The following is a 10,090-nucleotide window of genomic DNA, read 5'->3' as shown; positions in this document are numbered from 1 at the left end:
TGCCTCCAATCTTTCCCAGCATCAGGGTCTCTTCCAATGAGTCAACTCTTCGCATAAGGTGGCCAAAGTATTGGAGTTTTGGGTTCAACATCAGTCCTTCCAATGAACACCCAGGACTGATCTCCTTTAGGATGGACTGGTTGGATCTCCTTGCAGTCCAAGGAACTCTCAACACCAGAGAAGAGTCTTCTCCAACACCACAGTTCAAAAGCATCAATTCTTCGGCACTCAGCTTTCTTTACAGTTCAACTCTCACATCCATACATGACTACTGGAAAAACCATAGCTTTGACCTAGACAGACATTTGTTGGTAAAGTAATGTCTCTGCTTTTTAATATGCTATCTAGGTTGGTCATAACTTTTCTTCCAAGGAGTAAGAGTCTTTTAATTTCATGGCTACAGTCACCATCTGCAGTGATTTTGGAGCCCAGAAAAATAAAGTCAGCCACTGTTTCCACTGTTTTCCCATCTATCTGCCGTGAAGTGATGGGGCCAGATGCCATGATCTTCGTTTTCTGAATGTTGAGCTTTAAGCCAACTTTTTCATTCTCCTCTTTCGCTTTCATCAAGAGGCTCTTTGGTTCTTCTTCACTTTCTGCCATAAGGGTCGTGTCATCTACATGTCTGAGGTTATTGATATTTCTCCCGGCAATCTTGATTCCAGCTTGTGCTTCCTCCAGCCCAGCCTTTCTCATGATGTACTCTGCCTATAAGTTAAATAAGCAGGGTGACAATATACGGCCTTGACGTACTCCTTTTCCTATTTGGAACCAGTCTGTTGTTCCATGTCCAGTCCTAACTGTTGCTTCCTGACCTGCATATAGGTTTCTCAAGAGGCAGGTCAGGTGGTCTGGTATTCCCATCTCTTTCAGAATTTTCCGCAGTTTGTTGTGATCCACAGTTAAAGGCTTTGGCATAGTCAATAAAGCAGAAATAGGTGTTTTTCTGGAACTCTCTTGCCTTTCCAATGATCCATCGGATGTTGGCAATTTGATCTCTGATTCCTCTACCTTTTCTAAAACCAGCTTGAACATCTGGAAGCTCACGGTTCATGTATTGTTGAAGCCCCTGGCTTGGAGAATTTGGGGCATTACTTTACTTGCATGTGAGATGAGTGCAATTGAACGGTAGTTTGAACATTCTTTGGCATTGCCTTTCTTTGGGATTGGAATGAAAACTGACCTTTTCCAGTCCTGTGGCCACTGCTGAGTTTTCCAAATTTGCTGACATATTGAGTGCAGCACTTTCACAGCATCATCTTTTAGGGTTTGAAATAGCTCAACTGGAATTCCATCACCTCCACTAGCTTTGTTTATAGTGATGCTTCCTAAGGCCCACTTGACTTCACATTCCAGGATGTCTGGCTCTAGGTGAGTGATCACACCATCACACTCCAGAACAAGACACAATGACTTAAGCATATCAATACTATACTTAAGCATATCAATGTGAAAATTGAGGACACGGTCATTAAAAGATCCTAAAAGTGAAAGTGTTAGTCGCTCAGTCCTGTCTGACTCTGTGTGACCCCATAGACAGTAGCCCACCAGGCTCCTCTGCCCATGGGATTTTCCAGGCAAGATTGTAAAAGTATGCTAAAGAAAAAAAAAAAAACTTAAAGACTCAAAACGGCATTAGGCTTTTCAACAATAGCATTAGATGATAAAAGACTATGAAGCCAAGCGTTTTCACAATTCTGAGCGATTCTTGTTGGTGGTTTAGTCACTAAGTTATGTCCAGCTATTGTGACCTCATAGACTGTGGCCTGCCAGATTCCTGTGTCTGTAGGGATTCTCCAGGCAAAAATACTGGAGTGGGTTGCCATTTCCTTCTCCAGGGGATCTTCCCAACCCAGAAATCAAACCCTATCTCCTGCACTGCAGGCAGATTGTTTACCAACTGAGCTACAAGGGAATTCTTACCAGTCTGTAATGCCATACCCAGACGAATTATCCATCACATCTGAGAATAGAATAAATACATTTTCCAGTATGCAAGAACTCACATAATGCACCTCCAAAGCACAATTTCTTATGAATTTACTTGCAATAGAATCCAACAAGAATACATAGAAGAACTACAAGTTCTTAATTACCTGGATAACCATGATGGTGTGATCACCCACCTAGAGCTATTAGGTGAAATGTCACTCCTAGACATTCTGGAGTGTGAAGCCAAACCAGTCTTAGGAAGCATAACTACAAACAAAGTTAGTGGAGGTGATGAAATTCCAACTGAGCTATTTCAAACCCTAAAAGATGATGCTGTGAAAGTGCTGCACTCAATATGTCAGCAAATTTGGAAAACTCAGCAGTGGCCACAGGACTGGAAAAGGTCAGTTTTCATCCCAATCCCAAAGAAAGACAATGCCAAAGAATGTTCAAACTACCCCACAATTGCACTCATTTCACATGCTAGCAAGGTAATTCTCAAAATCCTTCAGGCTAGACTTCAACAATATGTGAACCAAGAACTTCCAGATGTACAAACTGGATTTAGAAAAGGCAGAGGAACCAGAGATCAAACATTTACTGTATCACAGTGAAAGCAGGAGAATCCCAGAAAAGCATCTGCTTCTACTTCTACTTCACTTCTACTTCTGCTTCACTGATTACACTAAATCCTTTATCTGTGTGGATCACAACAAACTGGAAAATTCTTAAAGAGATGGGAATACCAGACCAATTTGTCTGTCTCCTGAGTAACCTGTATGCAAGTCAAGAAGCAACAGTTAGAACCAGACATGGAAAAATGGACTGGTTCCAAATTGGGAACTGTATATTGTCATCCTGTTTATTTAACTTCTGTGCAGAGTAAGTCATGTGAAATGCCAGGCTGGATGAAGCACAAGTTGGAATCAAGATTGCCGGGAGAAATATCAGTAACTTCAGATATGCAGATGACACTACCCTTATGACAGAAAGCAAAAAGGAACCTAAGAGCCTCTTGATGAAGGTGAAAGAGGAGAGTGAAAAATCTGGCTTACATTCAAAAAGCTAAGATCATGGCATCCGATCCCATCACTTCATGGCAAATAGATGTGGAAACAGTGGAAACAGTGACAGACTTTATTTTCTTAGGCTCCAAAATCACTGCAGATGGTGAGTACAGCCATGAAATTAAAAGACTATTACTCCCTGGAAGAAAAGCTATGACAAACCTAGACAGCGTATTAAAAAAGAGAGACATCACTTTGCCAACAAAGGTCCATATATTGAAAGCTATACTTTTTCCAGTAGCCATGAATGGATGTGAGAGTTGGACCATAGAAAAGGCTGACTCCTGAAGAACTGTGGTGTTGGAAAAGACTCTTGAGAGTCCCTCGGACAGCAAGGAGATCAATCCTAAAGGAAATCAACCTTGAATATTCATTGGAAGGATGGATGCTGCAGCTGAAGCTCCAATACTCTGGCCACCTGAAGCCAAGAGCCGACTCATTAGAAAAGACCCTGATTCTGGGAAAGACTGAAGATAGGAGGAGAAGGGGGCAACAGAGAACGAGATGATTGGATGGCATCACCAACTCAATAGACATGAGTTTGAGCAAGCTCCAAGAGATTGTGAAGGACAAGGAAGCCTGGCGCACTGCAGTCCATGGCGTTGCTAACAGTCGGACATGATTGAGCAACTGAACAATGATCAGACCAAGGAACAATGACATGGCATCCAGACAAGGGGGGTGCAGGATATCAGGTGGAGTACAGACCTACTGGGTCCGTGGTCCTAGGAGAGAAGTCTCTAAAGAGAGGAAGTACTTCAGAGAAAACTCAATTTGATTGAGAGGATGGATCAGCCTGAGGTCTACAGCTTGCAGAAACTGCATAACAAAAAAGACAAAAATAAACTTCAAGAGGTACAAAATGTTTTTTAAAATTATGCTGCTTCTGAATCTTCAGAAACATTGTTTGCATAGTCAGTTCAGTTCAGTTCAGACTATTTGTGTAGTCAAAATAATGTAAATACTTTGCATTGATTTTTAGTGTTAGAGTACATGAACCTAAGCTTTAATTTTGATTACAGAATGAAATCTTAATAATGAATAATCATGACAGTGTAAGACTAAAGGAGAAATCACTGAATTTGGGAGACAGCAGAAAAAGAGAATGAAGGGAAAGATAAGATGTTAAAATCCTCATCTTGCAAAACTGGAACGTAAAATATACATCACATAGCTGAACCAGATACTAAGCGAGTTAGTGTATTACTAGGTTAGAAAGGTAAGCAACAGAGAAACTAAAAGATAGCTATATTAGGAGGAAGAGGAGAAGGGCGTGAAGTGTATTTGAGCTAAACCTTAATCTGCTTAGTCACTTGATGGATTAATAAGTAGAGAAAGAAGACTTTTCTAGAGATAGTGAGGCAAGATCTGGAAATGGTGCCTCTTGGCCCCACTTGGACTTGGACTGGAGAGCTGAAAAATCATGGGGAGAGAGACTGTAGCTTTTAATTGTGGGCATGTACTATTTTGATAAATACAAATTGTGACCTGAGTGACAGAGTTTCTATTTGGCATGATAAAAAAAAAAGGTTTAAAAATGGATAGTAGTGGTGATTGTACAACATTGTGAATGTAATTAACACCACTGATTGTATACTTAAAAAATGATTAAAGTGGCAAGTCTTATGTTTACATCTATTTTACTACAGTGTAAGTGTGTTCTGAGATAACATTCATCTTTTGCTGAGCCCACCTCCTATAATACCTCTGCTTAGGCAGTTGATTTGGTCCTAGAATTTCAGAAGATGGATTTAAGTGACCACAACAGCAAAGATGAAAGAATTGTGGAACCAGGGCATTACACAAGTCATTAGGAGGATACTTTATTATCTCTGGATGTGATGCTGCCTGTCCAAATTTTATTTTCATTAAACAGGGCCTGCCAAAAGAGAAAGTTCCCATCTTACAATTGACATTTTTAAAAAATTCTTGTCTTGAGACTTTAACTAAATATTTTTCCATTTTAGGATTAACACTAAAAGAGTTGCTTCAAAAATAGTTGAGATGACTAAGCTAGGCAAAACAGATTACAAGAGAGGAGCCAGTGAATGAGAAGACGCCTGACTATGGGGATAGTTTGTTGAGGATGGTACAGATGAGCTCAAGGGTGGTAAACACTGATGATGGCCTTGTCCACTGAAGGGCAGGTGGCAAGACTGAAGGCAGGTGAATGGTGGGCTCTCCATGGCACTTGCACAACCTGAGTTTGATGGTGTAATTTTCCTCTAGGAGAAATTTCTGAAACATGTTTCCTCTGTGTATCTTCCTAAATGAAGCCAGATTCAGCACCCTGAAGGCGTGATTGATGATACTATGCAGCCATTATGAATAATCCATTTAAATTTAAAGGGTTTTATGTTTATGTTTACAGAGTAACAGAATCTATATGCAAAAAGAAAGTTTATGAGAGTTTGTATCAGGAAGTGGAGAGAATCTCTGGGAAGAGAAGATGCTGAGTCACTAAGAATTGGTTTAGGTGCAGCCTGTTTAATAAAAGGTATGCAAAGTTCAGTGATAATGAGATGCTTTGCCTGTAAACTATCAGGGATTAAAATAAAATAGTATCAAATTATGCAAAGGATATAGAGAGGTGGGTCCATTCTGTACTCTGGTAATGGAAGTATAAGTTCAACTTATACTTCCAGAGTGGGGCAGAGTTAGAGTCAAGAGCCAGGCAAGGACATGATACAGAGATGTTACCTTATTTGACCGTAAGCAGAGTTGTCTCCAGGGTGTGTGACCCTGGCCAATTTTTTTTTCTTTTGAAGAGTGATGACTAATGTGGCCCCTGTCTATATAAACAATTTGACTTTTAAATATATTAGAAAAGTCATAGGCCCAAGTGAAGTACAGCGACTTATCACTGATGATTTAGAATTATGGGTAGAGGACGACTGCTTAGTCCTACTAAGAAACTACTACTAGCTACTTGCTTATTTGCTTATTGTCCAATCAGTGCACATACAGACTTTTGTTACTATCCGGGCACCGTCTCTTCCTGTTAGATCAAAGAGATGTTTGTTCATGTTATTTATTGTCAGAGGCATTATTCCTGGATAATTTCATTATATCCCACCACATGAAAAAGGTAGCACAATGCCACAACTCTTCAAAAGCTGTCTGGAATCGTAGAGATCTTCCTCTTTCTGCAGTTTCCATAATGCCACTTATTTCACACCAGCTGTATCATGACTCATGGCACCGAATCATTCACTGTGGTGCCTGTGAATACCAGCTTCAGTGACTCTATCAAAGGGTACTTTGTTACTCTACTGCGTTGATAATGACCACAAACGTAGGCAGTGTTTTACTTAGTCCAGTTTATATTGTTATGACAAAATACCATAGACTGGGTATCTTATGAATGATAGAAATTTGTTTCTCACAGTTCTGGATTCTGGAAGTCCAAGATCAGGGTGCCAGCATGGTCAGCGCAGAAGTGGCAAGGGAGCTCTGGGGAATCTCTTTTGTAGAAGCATTAACCCCATTTATAAGGCCCCGTGTCCTAATTCCCTCCCAAAGGTCCCACCTGCTCACATCATCACATGGGGCATCAGGATTCCAACATGTGATTCTGGAGGGGAGACATATTCAGACCATAGCACCAAGAGTAAACAGGAAAATGAGGATAAATTTCTGGCCATGTGAAATTTGCCATCTGGAGTTTTATAGTGTAAACATAAAACAACACATCTAACCATATCTTCTCCTGAACTGCTTTTTTTTTTTTGAGAACTGACTTAAGAATTTATAAAGTTTTCTTTTCTTTTCTTTTCTTTTTTTAATCGGAGCACAATTGACTTACAATAGCATATTAGTTTCAGATGTACAATTTTCGTGAACTCTTTAGGTCATGATGACCACATTCTTAGAATGCCACCTCTTTCATAACTGACCACACCATACTCCTGCTTTCCACACACTTGCCACCATCTAGGAGGACAGGCAAGGGGTCCATGAGCAGAGCAAAAGAGCAACCCCATTCACACAAGGAATGACCATACTTCATCTTGCACAGGTTAAAAGAATATGTCATCACCTGTCAATCAGAGGCAAGAGAGGGCGTTGATCTGAAGTGCTCCACTGGCACTGTGGAGCCATTATCTCAAAAGTCTTTATAGGAGATAGGAGCAGCCAACCATGCCTCCTATGGTGTGGAGCCTGCAAAGGGGTGGGGTCCACCCTGGGTGCGAGCAGTGGGGAGCTCACAGTGTAGCGAGGAGTGCTATGTTGCCCTTCATCCTGAACTGCTGTAGGCTAGAAGAAGCAGAGCAGTATGAACATGGGTCCTGGGGAAGCCTCTTATATATGCACTCAATTCCAAGGATGAATAGTGACCATCGGTAACCCAGAGTCTTAAATTAATTCTGTGTCCAGAATATATTTGAGTCATGAAAAATCAATTTGTCAGCACCATTCTGGTGACCCACTGCTGTGTGATCCCACAAAAGAAATACCACACCAGCCAGAGGGAACTGTCTACTTACCAGGCACCCTCCTGGAAACAGGGCCTAGCTTCAGGGTCCATAGGTGAACTTTTACAGGGCAGCTGGTTGGCTCCACACATGGGGTAAGGGAGCAGTGTCCTTAAGGGGAGAAATGGGACTCGGGCCCACAGAAGTCCCAGTCCAAGCTCACAGTACCTGATTCAGATGGCACTGCTGGCCCCAGTCAGTCGCAGACACCAGAGGAGAACTTCCTAAGTAAAAGGCACTTCAAAGTATAGGGGACCCCTGAGGGGCTAGGCTCCAGATCAGGGTCCTGTTCACTCAGGTGTGAGGACTGCACTGGCCTCAAGTATGTAAATTAAATAGCCATCAAGGGATGGAATTTGAGTTCTACAAGACGCCACATATTCACATACTAGCCAATGTGATCAAAATTGAAACTGGAGCTAATGGTGTTGCATATTGTATCACAGCGCTGCTTCCAGAAGAATATTGTCAAAATGCTTATGTTTCCATGAGCAGTGAGCCCAGCAACATCACCACCAAAAGCAGCTGCCATTCATGGAGCTCTACTGAAGGCCATTTAATTTCATAGCATTTTCATAACAACCCTGAAGTAGCTACTATCATGATCTCATTTTACAAATAAGGAATCTGAAGTTTTGAGAAGCAGGAGCTGAGTTGACTCTTTCCTCCCTTGCTATATGAATTAGTTAATAATCTGAGTAGATTACTTTATAATCTTACCTAGATATGAATCTTTAGGGTAATCCCCATGGTAAGTGTATTAGATGAACAAAGTCAGGTGAAGGGCTTAGAAATGCCTGTAACAATGTTTCTCAACTAGAAACACTAGTTCTAGAAGCTGCTGAAAACTGTGTACTCAGTCGGGTCTGACTATTTGCGATCCCATGGACTATAGCCTGCCAGGCTCCTCTGCCCATGGAATTTTCCAGGCAAGAATACTGGATCGGGTGCCATTTCAGAAGGGAGGAATTTCATGATGAAAAAAATTTAGAAATGCTGAATATGAACTCTGTCTATTAGAGATTATAAGGCATGTTAATATTAAATATTATGCCAACTGCATAAAAGAAACCTACTTAATTCTGTTTAACCCAGCTCCTCCCAAACGATTTCAGCATCTCTATAAGCAAGAATCCTCCATTCAAATTACAGATCAGCCATTTATGAGTTGGGTGACCTTCATCCAGGCAAACTTGGACTCTCTAAGACTGTTGCTTATTACCTGCAAAATGGAGCTAATAAAATATCACCTCCTTTCAAGACCTACATAAAACCAAGCATAGACAGCACCTAGTATACAGTGCCCAGCAAACAGCAGTAGTTTCTTTCCTGCTTGTCTTAAAAGAATTCACGTAGAGTCCTCAGGAACATGAATTAAGCCGCTCAGCTCTTTTTATTTACATGTGCAATATTTGATAGAAGTCAGAAAACTTGCTTGTCTTACATGATTCTATGTTTAATATAATTTATATAACTTCTGAGGAGGTACTGGATAATCAGTAAGCAGGTTTCCATTGATCAATAAATGTATTGAAAATTAAAAGAAATTTATAATAGAGTTGTCTTCACAAAAATGCTCATGGTCTCACTAAATACTCAAATGAATTAAGGGCTAACTAAATAGTGTATATATAGGTCCCAATCCCTTACCTGAAACTCTTAGGGCCAATGCATTTTGAAACAGAATTTTTAGGATTTTAAAAAGCAACTTTGTGTGGCTATATAAGATACATTACTTATGCATTCCTAGAAGAGTTTATCTGAGGCAGTATTCATAATCAGACATTTTGGTATTTCCTCAGTGAAATGTGTAATAGTCATTGTTGTTGATTAGTTGGTAAGTCGTATCCGACTCTTAGCGACCCCATGGACTGCAGCCCACCAGGCTCTTCGGTCCATGGGATTTCCCAGCCAAGAAAACTGGAGTGGACTTCCATTTCCTTCACCAGGGGATTTTCCTGGTCCAGAGATTGAACCTGCCTCTCCTGTGTTGGCAGGTGGATTCTTTACCACTGAGCCAGCAGGGAAGTCCCAATAATTACAGAGAATAAATAAAGATAATAATTATACTAACAGAGTTCAGTCAGACTTACATCTCACTGAGTTTGGGAACCACTTTGAAAGAAAACCTTTCAGTTTTCAGAGCTTTGGGAATTTAGGAACATTGGGAAAAGGTTTGAGAATCTGTTATATGGGCTAAGCATATACCCTGGAAGTGCAAAGTGGGAGATACATTGAAGCCAGAAGACTTTGTGAAAGTTCTGTGAATCCGGCATCATTTGAGCTATGCGTGTGAAAGTCATTCAGTTGTGTCCGACTCTTTGTGACCCTGTGGAGTATACAGTCCATGGAATTCTCCAGGCCAGAATACTGGAGTGGGTAGCCTTTCCCTTTTCCAGGGGATCTTCCCAACCCAGGGACTGAACCCAGGTCTCCCACATTGCAGGCGAATTCCTTACCAGCTGAGCCACAAAGGAATTAATTTTCTATTTCTGATGAGTGAAGTTCCCACACCTTATCAACCCATTACACCTACCAAGCTATGTTTTCCTGCTTAAGCCACTAGGAGCCCGCAGAAGGCTTTGTAAATTGCTTTCCTGAAATAGGAAACTGAAT

The sequence above is a fragment of the Capricornis sumatraensis genome, chromosome 2, assembly GCF_032405125.1.
Source record: "Capricornis sumatraensis isolate serow.1 chromosome 2, serow.2, whole genome shotgun sequence".
NCBI classification, from domain to species: domain Eukaryota; kingdom Metazoa; phylum Chordata; class Mammalia; order Artiodactyla; family Bovidae; genus Capricornis; species Capricornis sumatraensis.
The sequence above is the reverse complement of the archived record's forward strand: the minus strand, read 5'-3'. Positions refer to the sequence as shown.